The sequence below is a fragment of the Uranotaenia lowii genome, chromosome 3 (genome assembly GCF_029784155.1).
Source record: "Uranotaenia lowii strain MFRU-FL chromosome 3, ASM2978415v1, whole genome shotgun sequence".
In the NCBI taxonomy this organism is placed as follows: Eukaryota; Metazoa; Arthropoda; class Insecta; order Diptera; family Culicidae; genus Uranotaenia; species Uranotaenia lowii.
Genome location: NC_073693.1, coordinates 310397284 through 310410803, shown reverse-complemented (window position 1 = coordinate 310410803; position 13520 = coordinate 310397284). Strand labels below are relative to the sequence as shown.

Here is a 13520-nt window from a genome sequence, read left to right as displayed (position 1 = left end):
ATATATATATTATATTGGTTTTATGAAATAACAAAGTTTCATAATAAGTACTTTAATTTTAGTCTAATTTACAAGAGTAGAAAAAAAAATCAAAAATTTGAACCGCAAAATGGTTCTGTTTGTGATTAAGAGTAATTAGCTTATTACTTGCTTATTTGAGTAAATCTGAAACTTTTTTTAAAAAATGAAACCTTCAAAACTCTTATCTATTTTTTTAAGTTCGTTAAAAACTTTTTTGAAAATTAGGATTCAAAATATATTAATCAACTGTTTAATGTAAAAAAACCTAACCTGAATTATAATATAGCACCTTTTTTTTAATTTTTTTTACTATAAGTACTGTATGCATTGTTCTAGCAAAAATGTTTTGGAAAAAATTGTCACAAAACTCCCCATGAACCGATTCTGCCTACGGCCCTGGTTCTCGATCAAGATGTCAAAACAGGACACGCTTAGGCAAGATTGCACATATTTGAATTGGAATTACCATTTTTAAGCATATTTTATAAGTCATATGTTTTGTTTTCGACCGGGAAGAAGTTTTAAAATTTCAATTTTTGGCTTTTTACAATCTTAGATCTGAATCAAACAAATTTTTATTTGAAATACCCGACGTTTCGACCATTTTTTGTGGTCTTTCTCAAGGGAACTGGAAGTTTATTTAAGTATAATCAATTTTGAGCATTGTTAGGACTATTCTTAAATGTGTAAACTCACTTATCTGTCTGCTGTTATTGTCAATATCCTTTTTACAGTATTTGCAGCTCAGGAGGGGGTTTTGTTGTTTTTAACAATTTCATACATATTTATAAATTTATCATTTTACAATTTTAACCGATAAATTTAATGAAAATGTATAAACTTCAAATCACCGGAAGATGTATTAAAATCTCAAAAATATGAGTATTGGATGGAAGCTTTTCAAAGCATTTCTTTTCTAAGCTTTATATGACTGAAAATCTCATGAAACATCCAAAATATGGGCAGTAGAAGTCGAATTTCGCTGTCCGACCCCATCTTGAAAATGTTGTAAATGACTAAAAATCGCATGAAACCCCCACAATATGGGTATTGGGTGAAAGGGCTAAACGAGGTCGAATTTTGAAATCTGACGTCATCTTGAAATCCAAGACGGCGGTTTCCGAATAACTCAAAAAATGCTGCGAATCATTGAAAATCGCATGAAAACTCAACATTTTGTGTATTGGGTGAAAGTACAAGTTGAATTTCGCTATCTGACACCATCTTGAAATCTTTTCTTTTCAAACTTGTATATTATTGATAATCGCTAGAAACCCCCATTTTATGGGTAGATATAAGTCAAGTTGAAAGGGCTAAACGAGAAGAATTCAAATTCCACTATCTGACGCATTTTGAAATCCAAGATGGCCGCTTCTCCTGAACTTACAATGCTGTAAATGGCTAAAAATCGCATGAAATCCCCACAATATTGGATGAAAGGGCTAAACGAGTAGAAGTCGAATTTAGCTACCTAACACTTCCGCTTAAGTTCATAATGCTGTAAATTACTGAAAATCGCATGAAATTTTAATTTTGATGATCAGTGGAAGTCATCTTCTTAGGTAGCTTCAGATAGCGAAATTCGACTTCTACTCGTTTAGCCCTTTCACCCAATACCGATATTGTGGGAGTTTCATGCGATTTTCTGTCATTTCAGCGGAAGCCGCCATCTTGGATTTGTTTACTACGAAAAAACTGTCGGTGAATTTTAAATTTGAAAGAAAAATTGGAATTAATCTGTTAATTTCATATTTTATCACATTTTTCTAAATCGCATGATTTTTGACATGGGACAATATGACTTGAAACGCCAGTGAAACTTTTCGAAATATGTAAACATTATCTATTAAAATTTAACACTTAAAAAAAAAATAACTTTAAAACATTAAAAAATTAAAAAATATTTTTTTTTAAATATTCTACAAGACCTTAAGTAAATTGGACATCTATGAAAAAAGTTATAAAAGTTTTCTATTAGTTTACTTTTCTCAATTCTGTGAAAAAAAAAGTTTTAAAGAATTTTTATAAGGAAATTTTATCTAAATTGAATTTAAGATATTATAAAAAGCTATAAAAAGCCATATTTACATATGTAAATCAAATCGTTTTGTAGATTTCAACAAATTTGTTTGATGAATTTTTTTTTATAAGCTTTTTTCAGTAGTGTCATAAATTCTTTTCTTGTTAAATTAAAAAAATCTGAAGAATTTTACTTTTTTACATTAAAATATTATTCCTAAATTGAAAGTAGGTACATTTGTTTGTAAATCAGTTATCATTGATTGACTTAATTCAAAAGTTTGAGTCAAAACTGAGTTAATTTTAATCTTTTAAACTTCATATCACCAAAACGAGGGCTGATTGACAAAATCTGACAAAAATAGTTTGGAGTTCAACTCGTCAAAATCTACCAAATCACTCGTTTAAACATAGGCACTAAAAAGGCAGGGGAGAGTGGGGAAACTTGATCCCCTTTTCTTATTTTCACCATATCTTTTTGGAATTAATTAGCTACTCGCCGTCTTCGACTTTTTCTGACAGCTTGTAACTTCAAGTTTCTATGCTCCAAAAATTTGAACGATACTTGAACCCGTTGATGAACTAGAAGCATTTTCGTGGGAGTAAAAAAAATGCGATTTTTCTAAAGTTAGGCGAGACTTGATCCCCTATTGAAGGAGACTTGATCTTTCATTCAGGAAGCTGTAATCCTTGTATAAAAATCAAACAGAACCCCAAGATAGAATGTTAATTGACTATTTTGGTCATGTTTGTTCTCATTTCACAATGTATAGCAGACATAAGAAGAAAATTCTAGAACTTTGTCTCAACGCTAATAACATTGCATAATTAAAGGCGCTAGTTTTTATAATTAAGAGAAATTAATTATTTTTGCTCTTTTCTTCAGACAATTGTTTGATAAATATTAGTTTTTGGATAAATATTAGTAAATTCGTAATCAGCAATCATAACGATCAATTCAGAAGAAGAATATGCCGTTTGGGAGGGGGATCAATTGTACCCAACTCTAGGGGATCAATTGTACCCATAATCAACATTTTAGAAAACTTTTTCTGAATAAAGTTGAGAGTTTTATATTACTTTGAAAATATGGGACTATGAAGTTCATTTTACGCTCGAACGATTGATACATTGGAACCAATATTTTTTTCATAATTTTCCCATGTAAGGAACATTTTAAAGTGATGAAAAAAGATCTTCAAGTTACATGTTGTGAAATTTTTCAAACAAAGTTCAATTACTCAAACAATTATTTTTTTAAAAAAATTTAAACTAAAAGCATTGTTATTCTGCTCATTTTGGCAAATTTTTCTAGAACATTTGATCTTTGTAAGACTAAGGAATAGCTAAGGAATCAAGTATCCCCAGGGATCAAGTATCCTTATTCTCCCCTATCTATTTCATCTTCATATCAATAATTTATGAAAATTTTATTCACAGTTGGAAAGTTGAGAGAAATGAATAGATATCGAAAATGAACCGGAAGAAATTTTATTAAAATCATTTTCATCATATGTCATAAATGTGTTCCTCATGGAACGATTTTTTACTTTCATAATCTTGAAATTTTCTCGTTGAAACAACATAATTTTTATTGGACTTATCGATAAATGAAATTTATATTTTTGTGAAATTTTCAAATAAATTTACGGAATTTTGTAGTCAAACTAATGATTTTTTGATAATATTTTCAATAAGTGTACCTTTGTTTTACAACTTTGAATTTTGTGTTTTGCAAAGCCTATAAATCTAGACTTTAAATAAGAAAAACTTTTATCCGTTCTAGGACCCAATATTTCAATTGACGTCGATAGACATATTCAGAGCTTGTCATTTTATATTAAAATTGCGCTTGAAAATGTATAAGCGTTTTGCATATTTCTGTTGTTTTTGTTCATATTTTCGGAATCGATTACGACCTAATGAAAATAACTTTACTTTGGTAGCCTTTTATTTTGATTACTGAAAAATCTTCTTTGATCACTGGCACTCTGAAAATAAATTTGTATATTTTCTTTTTCTTAAAATTCAATTCATTTTCAATTGCAGTTCAATCATCATCTATGTGTAAATGCTCTCATGTTCAAAATAGATATTTTTTCATAAAAAATAATTCTGATTTCAAATTGTTATTAAATATTATTTCAAATTTGTAACAGAGGAATTTTTCGATCAATCTTTCAATTGAAATTGAAGAGAGGAAATGTAAATAAATATAATTAATAATTATATTTATTTACAAAATTTAAAAAAAAACGTGAACTTCATCGACCGACCTACAATTTTAATGTGAATTCGAGCGCTGAATCCGAAAATGAAATTCAAAAAATTCTCAGTAGAACAGTTTTTGAGTTAATCTTCAAATATAAAAATTTTAAAAAATAAAAAAATGTACTTTTACTTAAATTAAAATATCTCGGACTGCATAACTTTTACTTTAAATCTCTTTTTTGCACATTAAAGTTGATTAAGTTTTCTATCGACCATTGAACCTCATTTTTGCGTATAATCAACAGTATTGTAGATATTCATGACTTTATGACTGAAAAAAAATACAAAAAAACGCATTTTTTAGAGAAAATTTTGTTTCAGTGCAAGTTTTAGGCTCGATGGTAACATTTAAAAAACCTGATTTTCTATTGACCTTAAATTTCAATTCAAAACAAAGGTTTCAAGTAGTTATTCATCAAAATTGGTTGAAAATTGAAGAAGTTATGATTACTTTACCGTAATAGTATTTTTTGCATTTTTTAATAATTTAACGAACCCAAGGTTACTAATTAAACATAGAAAATCTCACTCGCTTCAATTTAAAATTATTTATCAGCTTACCAGAAGGTCGCATGTCAAATTTCAGAACCATCAAACCATGGGGAGGGGTTACTTGAGTCTCAAAAGTGAAATTGATTTTAAGGTATTATGCTCGGAAGGAACAAAAAATACTGGTTTTTCATGAATAACTTTTTTTATTATTAATTTTATTAAAGCCTAAGTTAAGACAAACATTTCACCCCAAGACTGCAACACGATTGGACTTGAAACAAAACAGTTATTGCGGTTCAAAGGCCGCAAATTTTGTCTAACACGCCTTCAGTTTACTAAGTCAAAAATGCTGTAAACTTGTGATAATTAACATTATAATTATCATTATTATCATTTTTCACAACAAATTTTTAATCATGGTAAATTTATTACCTTGGCTGAAATTTATTTCAGAATTTTTATTAAATTTCTTTTTAAATCTGGTGTTATATTTTATGTTTTCAATTTCTTTGTACTGGTTCTTATGGCCAATGCTTTAAATTCTTGTTTCATTCTAAATTTTAATTCGTATTCGCTTTCTGTATTTCAAAAATAATATTGACTTAAATTATCTAGTTCTGATTAAAAACATCATTTTGAATTGTTTGATAAAAACTTACTTATTTTTATTTATTTTGAATTGTACCAGTAAAGTATACTATTTTATAAAATTTGTGTGAAGGTCTTGAGTGAAAAAAATAGTTTTAGAAGAAGAGTTTTGCTATAATTATTGTTTCCAGCTAAATTTGACTTTCGAAACGGACGGGACGGACGGGCCGGTCCTGGCGGAAGAGGCTTGTAGTGAATGAGGAAAACATATTAAATAAATATTCCGTTTAATGATTGAATCCTGAACAATTTCATGATAAATATCAATCGATTGTATCAGTGTTCCGAACGTAGATTTCAGTTACTCTGAGAAAGAGCTTTTGCGGAACAACATGTGGAATAAAAGAGAAATGTGTAAGTGAAAGAAAGAGACGATCTTGGGCTGATCTAAAGCTGTGCCTAACCGGTCTGGTGATTCTAGTTGCGATGCTTGCGATAGACGTTTGCGTTTTAATTTGTTTTAACTATACGCGTTATTCGAAATTCGGGTAGGATGTTCGAGCTGCAAAAAAAGCGCAGAACACGACAAGGCTTTGTGAACATTATGCTGATTCTTTTCTAGATTCTGATCCTCATCTGATTCAAGTCAGGATTAGAAGCATGAACAAGATCAGGGTGAAGTTTTCCTTCTACATGGTCAATTTTGGAACTCTTGGGTGAGGCTCACTAAAAACTGACGAAGACCAATTTTTGACGGTCGCCATAGCAAGATCAAAATCCCCTCAAAAACATGCTTCCACTATCGATCAACAATAAACACCAGAAGTAGATCTGATCAAATTTGGCAACTTTAGTTACTCTGCAAAATTATTGGTCACAATTGGTTATTTTTCCACAAACTTGTTTTGTATTGATCTGACGTAAAAAAATGATCAAATTTAACCCTTATCCGTCCCTGGAGTTTTTATCCGATAGAGTCCCTAGAGTGTCATTTTGCACTCCTGACTAAAACAGATTTTTTAAAAAATTTCTAGTTTTGGAAACCTCGTAATCTAATTCAAACTCGTTTCTCAAACATTCTTACATACAACTCTTCAATTTTCTGTTATTAAAATTCTAAGAAAAAAATCCCAAAAAAACATGCTTCGGAAAAAAGAAACTTCCAACAATGTCATATTGACACTCAAGAGCGGATTAGGGTTGAAATTTTAAGTCAGTATCGCATCCGACTTAAATTTCTGCAAGAAATTTAATCTTAAATTTCTAGCGTTTAAATATTCTGAAAATTCTTTCTGAAAACTTAAACTTTAGCTGGAAGCTACACAAAAAAAATCAGATGTGACTATATTCTACCCAATGGAACAAAGTGCTACTATTAAGAAAATAGTGAATGAACATGGTTGACTAAAGACACGCTCATACATCACTGCTTCGTTATCATTTCTCACAACCCATTCATTGACCGTAGTGCTGAAGCGCTGAATAATGGACGGAATTTCCTTTCACCAGCAACAGTTCTGGAGGATTCAGAACAGGTTCCATCTACCAGAACCGTTCTTTCGATTTCCTGGTTCGCTGATCTCGGGGTGCTGCACAGTACTGCATTTAAATTGAATAACAAAAAACAAAAACAAAACAAACGATCGTCACATACAGTGTGAGCGAAGATGATGGGTAGGTTTAAGTCAACCAACAGCCTACAAAAACTGAACGACAACCTTGGAGAAGAACAAAAAAAAACTATCACTCTACCCCAGAGGTTAGGTTGATAAACTAAACTTTGATGCAGCCTCTTAGCCCAGTTCAGATCCCTGGATGATCAAGGCCGGAGTCTTCAGATCGATGGATTGTTCTTGAAAACTTAAAGACAGAGTTAAAAAAAACTCAGGTCAACAGTCGATCAAACGAGCCGTGCACACTCCCAACATGAAAAAATGAAAAAAATCGAAAACCACCGTGCTCTGCAGCAATCAAATTTTTCTTTTTTTGGAAACATTGCTGATACTGATGCGGAAAAAATAAGCTCGGAATCACTGTCTTCTGTCGGTTGTTTTGGTCTGGTTGACTTGTTTAAAAATAGATTGATTAAAATTTTAAATATAACCGCAGTTGGATTCCAAGGGATTCTCGTCAACAATTTTTGGAAGTGCAAATATGCTATTTTTTTTCGTAGAAAGAACCCTGTTAGCTCTGGCGGAGCTTGGAGAAAACTGCTTTTAATTATAGTTTTTGTTGCGTGATTTCGTTGGTGGTTCAACGAAGCTAAAAATGGGAACATTTAGAGCTCACAATATGGCATGATTCCATGCCGATTGTTTGTATCTGTCTATGTTTATAGAGGTGACAGCAAAAATGACTGTGACACTTGAAGAATCACCGAAAATATTTCCCACACACTTTACGAATGTACCAAATGGAATAACTACAGAAATAATATTCCCTTTTGAAAAACAGAACAGAATTAGAACAAATCCTGAAAAAATGACCACGATGAGATTAAGCTTTTGGCTGAATTCTTTAAAAAAACGAAAGTAAAAGTATGAGTTGTAAATTTCAAATCGATATTAACAAATACTGTGAATCTATCTCGTGTTTACTATCCCAAGTCATCACTCTGTTAAACGGTTAATTCAAAAATCGCGAAACGTTGAAATTAAATTCTTTTCCTACACCCCAAAATTCACAACAAAACTTGGCTGTCATGGACCAAAGGTTTGCGCCAAAAGAGAACGAGAGAAAAAAAAATGATTAGGTCGAATTCGAAAACGAAAATTTTGAAGATTGACCCAAAAACTGACCTGTGCAAAATTTCAGCTAATTCGGACTTGATTTAAGGGTGCCTCAAAGCCCTCAAAGCTTCGCTATTTTACCCTAAAAATTCATCTTAGGGATGACAAAGGAAATGGGAAAAATCCACCCTTAGAGCAACTGTATCCGTGATCTAAACAGCCGGTTAAGACCCAAATTCCGATCAAAGCTACAGCATCCGTGGTCCAGTATACCAGTTTTAAATCAACTTTTTTTTTAGAACCGGTATAATGATCACTGCAAAACTGATGAGATTTGAACCCAATTTGACGCAGTTCTAAACCGTTTGACAGTTAATGGAACACGAGTGGGGTTGCCAGTTTTTTCACTGGATTGGACCTAATTTTGTTGATCATATTCTGTATTAATTAGACCCAAGAATAGACCACGGATACAGGTTATCTTATATAATTTTTTTGCGGTCAAAAATTGAAATTTTTAACGCTTTGAGGCACTGCTCAATCAAGCTCGATTTAACTGAAATTATGCACATGTCAGTTTTTCGGCTGATCCACAATATTCTATGGTCAGTAAACCGCTGCAAGCTTTGTATGAAAATTTCTAATTCTTAAATTTTTACACCTCTCATAACTTTTTTTGATTGTTTTCGCTGCCAGAAATAGCAATATAATTTTTGGATGCGACTCATCCAGTCCTGAATTAGCGCAACAATTTTTAATTTTGTATGGAAATTTGTATGGGAAAAATAAAAGTTTTCATTAAAAATTCGCCAGAGGTGTTCTGAAAGTTCCAAAAATATAACTTTGGATGAAAAATATTACCTGATTCTTGCAGTACATTTCATGTGAACAAAGCATGAACCTATCTTCCTCAGAAAAAAAATTCAAAGTTATATTATTTTTTTTTTATTTTTTTTTTCAATTTTAGCGTTTTGGACTGCTTATTTGAAGGCTGTGAAATCGTAGAATAAGAATAAAAATCTTAAAAAATTGCTCTGCATAGCTATTAAACTTAATGATTTATGAAACCTTTGCACAAACATTTAATGAAATCCTTAAAAGCTGTAGCAAGCAAAGTCTGCCATTTTTGAATACTTTTAAATGGTTTCAGATTTTAATTTTGAAATGGTTATAACTTTTTTCATGAAATGTTTAGCGGCTTGTCATGTTAGCAAAAAATGAAGCTTAAGAATATTCAAAACCAAAACTCAAAGACCAACTTCATTTCAAGTTTATCTGAATTTTCTGGATAATTTAATGTTCAAAACTTTCTTCTTCCATACAAATTTTCATAAAAAATTGAAACGCTTTTCGCTAACTCAGGAATCAACCAAATCATCTCAAATTTTACACTGATGCTTGGTGACCCAAAAGGCACCGAAAAAACGTGTGGGAGCAAAAAGTCATTTTTTGCAGCGGTCTTATGGTCAGTTTTCTAAATTCGATAAAGGGTGATACGGTCAAAATTTGGCCAAGGGAAAACGCGTGTAAATCGGTGAAATCGTTTATTTAAAAAATCAAATTAAATTTCTTTTTCAATTTTAATTAGAATAAAATTCAGGAAAAATATTCAGTTGGGCGTCCGCTTTTCCAAATCCGAATTGCCGGGCCCTACGCTTAACCCCTGCCATCAGATTTTGTACAGCCGCCTTGTCCACCTTCTTCGCCGCAGAAAGCCAGTTTGCCTTGAATTGCTGCTCGTCTTTAGCAGTCTTTTTGGTCTTCTTTAAATTCCGCTTGACAATAGCCCAGTATTTCTCAATTGGGCGGAGCTCTGGCGTGTTGGGAGGGTTCTTGTCCTTGGGAACCACCTGTACGTTGTTGGCGGCGTACCACTCCATGGCCTTTTCACCGTAATGACAAGATGCCAATTCCGGCCAAAACAGTACGGAACAACCGCGTTTCTTCAGGAAAGGCAGCAGACGTTTATTCAAACACTTTTTCACGTAAATTTCTTGGTTGACAGCCCCGGAAGCTATGAAAATGCTGCTTTTCAAGCCACAGGTACAAATGGCTTGCCAAACCAGATATTTCATCGCGAACTTTGACAGTTTCATGTGCTTGAAAATATCTGCTACCTTTCCCCTTCCTTTTTCCGTATAAAACTCCTGTCCCGGAAGCTGCTTGTAGTCGGCTTTGACGTAGGTTTCGTCGTCCACTACCACGCAGTCAAACTTTGTCAGCATCGTCGTGTACAGTCTCCGGGATCGCGCTTTGGCCGTCGAATTTTGTTTATCATCGCGATTTGGAGTCACTACCTTCTTGTAAGTCGATAGTCCGGCTCGTTTTTTGGCTCGATTGTAGACGATACGGTTGTAGACGATACACCCAGCATTTTTGCGGCATCTCGGAGAGAGAGGTTAGGGTTTCGCTTGAAACTACCGGCAACTCTCTTTGTCGTCTCAGCGTCTTCCAGTTTTCGACTTCCCCCCGATCCAGACTTCCTGGCTGTCGACAAACGTTTCCCAAACACTTCAATTACATTTGTAACGGTTGATTTGGCAACATTTAGCGATTTTGCTTGGATTTTCGCGATGCGCGAGCAAAATTTTGATACGCTGCTCTTCTTCCTTGAACGGCAGATTGACAACTGAAGAGTGAATTCCAAAATCAAAATAGGAGCAACATTCTACACACACACACGCACCTTCAAAATGAGGGGTGTTCAGGTTTTTTAAGTGCAAAATTTAAAAAAATACGTCAAGTTGATATTGACCAAATTTTAACCGTATCACCCTTTAGTTATTAGAAACTTGTATCTTCTTCGAGTAATGGTGAATGGGAAGAAAAAGGGAGGGGGGGGGGGCTCCCATACAGCTTTTTAAAGCGAAATTGAGCACTTATAAATCAAAATTTATCATCTTTTATGAGAGGGGTTGGTGGCGTACGAATATATTGAGATCTTTCCTTTTTTGGTGATGGAGTAGAAAAGGAGACAAGTTTTTTCATATTTTATTTGACATAACCTGAGAATCTATCGAATAAGCCGAACCAAATGTGGTATGTGACGTTATTAAGATACTAACAATATTTTTCTGAAAGTTCGTGTGCGCTCCCCACTTTGAAAGAGGGAAAGGGTGAGGAATCGATACTATTATCATAAATATTTTGGCATAATTAAAGAACTCATGAAACTTAGAAAAACAGTAAAAATTTCAGATCTTGAAAAAATCATTTGAAGATCAAGGTTTACTCAAAAAGATGAAATCATCTTTGTATTGCAAACTCCAGCTGCTGTTCTCATTTAAAATGGTTGTTTCTGATTCATGCTGAAATTGATTAAAATTAATCCTACTAGGTATTTATTTTTAAAAGGTGTAGCAAAGGACACCTAGTCAGCTATTTTAATAAAAATGTTGGAATTCGAACATTGTATTGATAATTTAGGTTTAATTTTTAAACCCCCCCCCCCCCCCCCCCCATGAGGGTCCAAAAAAGCAAGCGAGGTATTCTACTCTAGACTCAAAATTTTAAATTCATAATCAAATTATGATAATAGAGCAAAGATATTCAAGAGTAACTATCAGGACTAAAAACTAATACAAAAACCTCAAAAATCCATCCTAAGCTTTAAATCTGCTACAGTTTTCAAAATTTTCTCTCTGCTTCATAGAATAAGGTTGTCAGATTTTTTTCAGCACGTATCCGGAAAAATCCATGCTGTTTTACATTAAAACCTGGCAAAAGCCTGGTATTTGATTTCAAAATTGTCGACCAAAATCAAGGCAATACCGGGCAATTTTGGTCAAAACCTAGGAATTGCTCATCAAAAAACTATAAAAAAAACTTTAAAAAACCTTTCATGATTATTTTTTTGAAACTTGCTGCAAAAATTTTGGACGCATAATTTAAAAAAAAATTACACAATTTGTTTTTTTTAGTTTGATTTAAGAATGAGAATGAAAAGAAACCCGGGCAAAATCCAGGCTTTTCCAATGAAATCCGGGAAACGGGGCGGACCGGACTTTTCCCAAATTTTATATTAAATATCCGGGCCAATCTGGTTAAAACCAGGCAATCTGGCAATCTGATTATAGAAATTCAGTTCTGAATATTCAATTTTAAATCAAACCCATTTTTAAGCTTCTGGTTCCATATTTCCATAACAAAAATTATATTTCGACATATTTTCGTATTTCAGATTCTGTATCAAGTTTAGGATTCTTGATTTTCAGTTCGAGTAATCATAAGAAATTAAGAATGGAAAGCTGCTTTGAAATCCTGGCTCAAATTCGGTTTTACATTTCATATAAAATTTGAATAATGTTTCTCGAAAATCACATGCATTTGCAGTAGATTTCAAATTATAAAAAAAGAAGAATTATGTTTTATATTCATATTCGAAATTCTTAAACTTTATTTTAGCACAACATTTAAACATATAAAGCTTCTAGGTGGCGATCCAAAATTGAAAACTCAGATTCAGATTCATCATTTGAAATTCACATTTTAAACCAGATTCACAAAACAGATAAAAAATCAATCATTGAAATGATGAATGAAGATTAAACAGCTCTACAGAATTTAAATAATAGATTCATGAATGAGGGCTCAAAGGCTTGGATAATAAAGTTCTAATCTAGAAGTAAGATTCCTAAATCATATTTTTTGTACATTTCAAAAATCGTATAGAAATTTTGAAACAGATTCAAAGTTCAATTGAATGAATTTTTCAATCAACATAAAAAAGTTAAGTAATTCAAAAGAACATGAACTTAAAAATTAGCTTGTAAATTAATTTCCAAATATCATAGTTTTAATCAGAATTAGTATGTACATACAATTCAACTGAAAATCACAAATCTTAACTTAAGTATATTTTCAAAGTTATGATTCCTGCAAAATACCCCAAATTATTTTTAAAAAAATCATCCACAAGATTTTTATCATGGAATTGATTCTTCATGAAAAATATTTCCAGTTCAAGAAACATGTACCTGATCTTCACTTAAAAAATCTGCATAAAATACTTTATTTTTTCAGTGTTTTGTTAAACATTATTAATATTGCAGTTTTTAAAGCCTAATTTCAAACTAAAATCATAAATTTAGTTCAAGTTTGCATCAAACATATTTGATCCGAAATTTTTTTATCTCTTACTGTTTTTTATTTTGTAAAATTTTATTGATTTTCATCAAAGGTTAGAATCTTAGAATTTGCAAAAGAGTTTAGAAGATTGGGCTTGTTTGATTTGAGTATAGAATATGTTTTTTTTAAAAGAAATTGAAGGCTACCCTAAAAAGAACTTATTTTATGCACAAATCAAATAACTTTGATCTAACAGACTTTTAAACAAATTCAATAAATTTAACCATCGATGAAAGCAAATTTTATATTTTGACTTCATTATAAAAATTAAGC

General features: G+C 32.0%; 1 protein-coding gene across 1 annotated transcript in view; it reads left to right on the top strand.

Moving 5' to 3' along the window:
• Positions 1-13520, top strand: part of LOC129753721 (uncharacterized) — an 85311-nt gene that overhangs the window by 70301 nt on the left and 1490 nt on the right. The gene's annotated exons all lie outside the window — the stretch shown is intronic.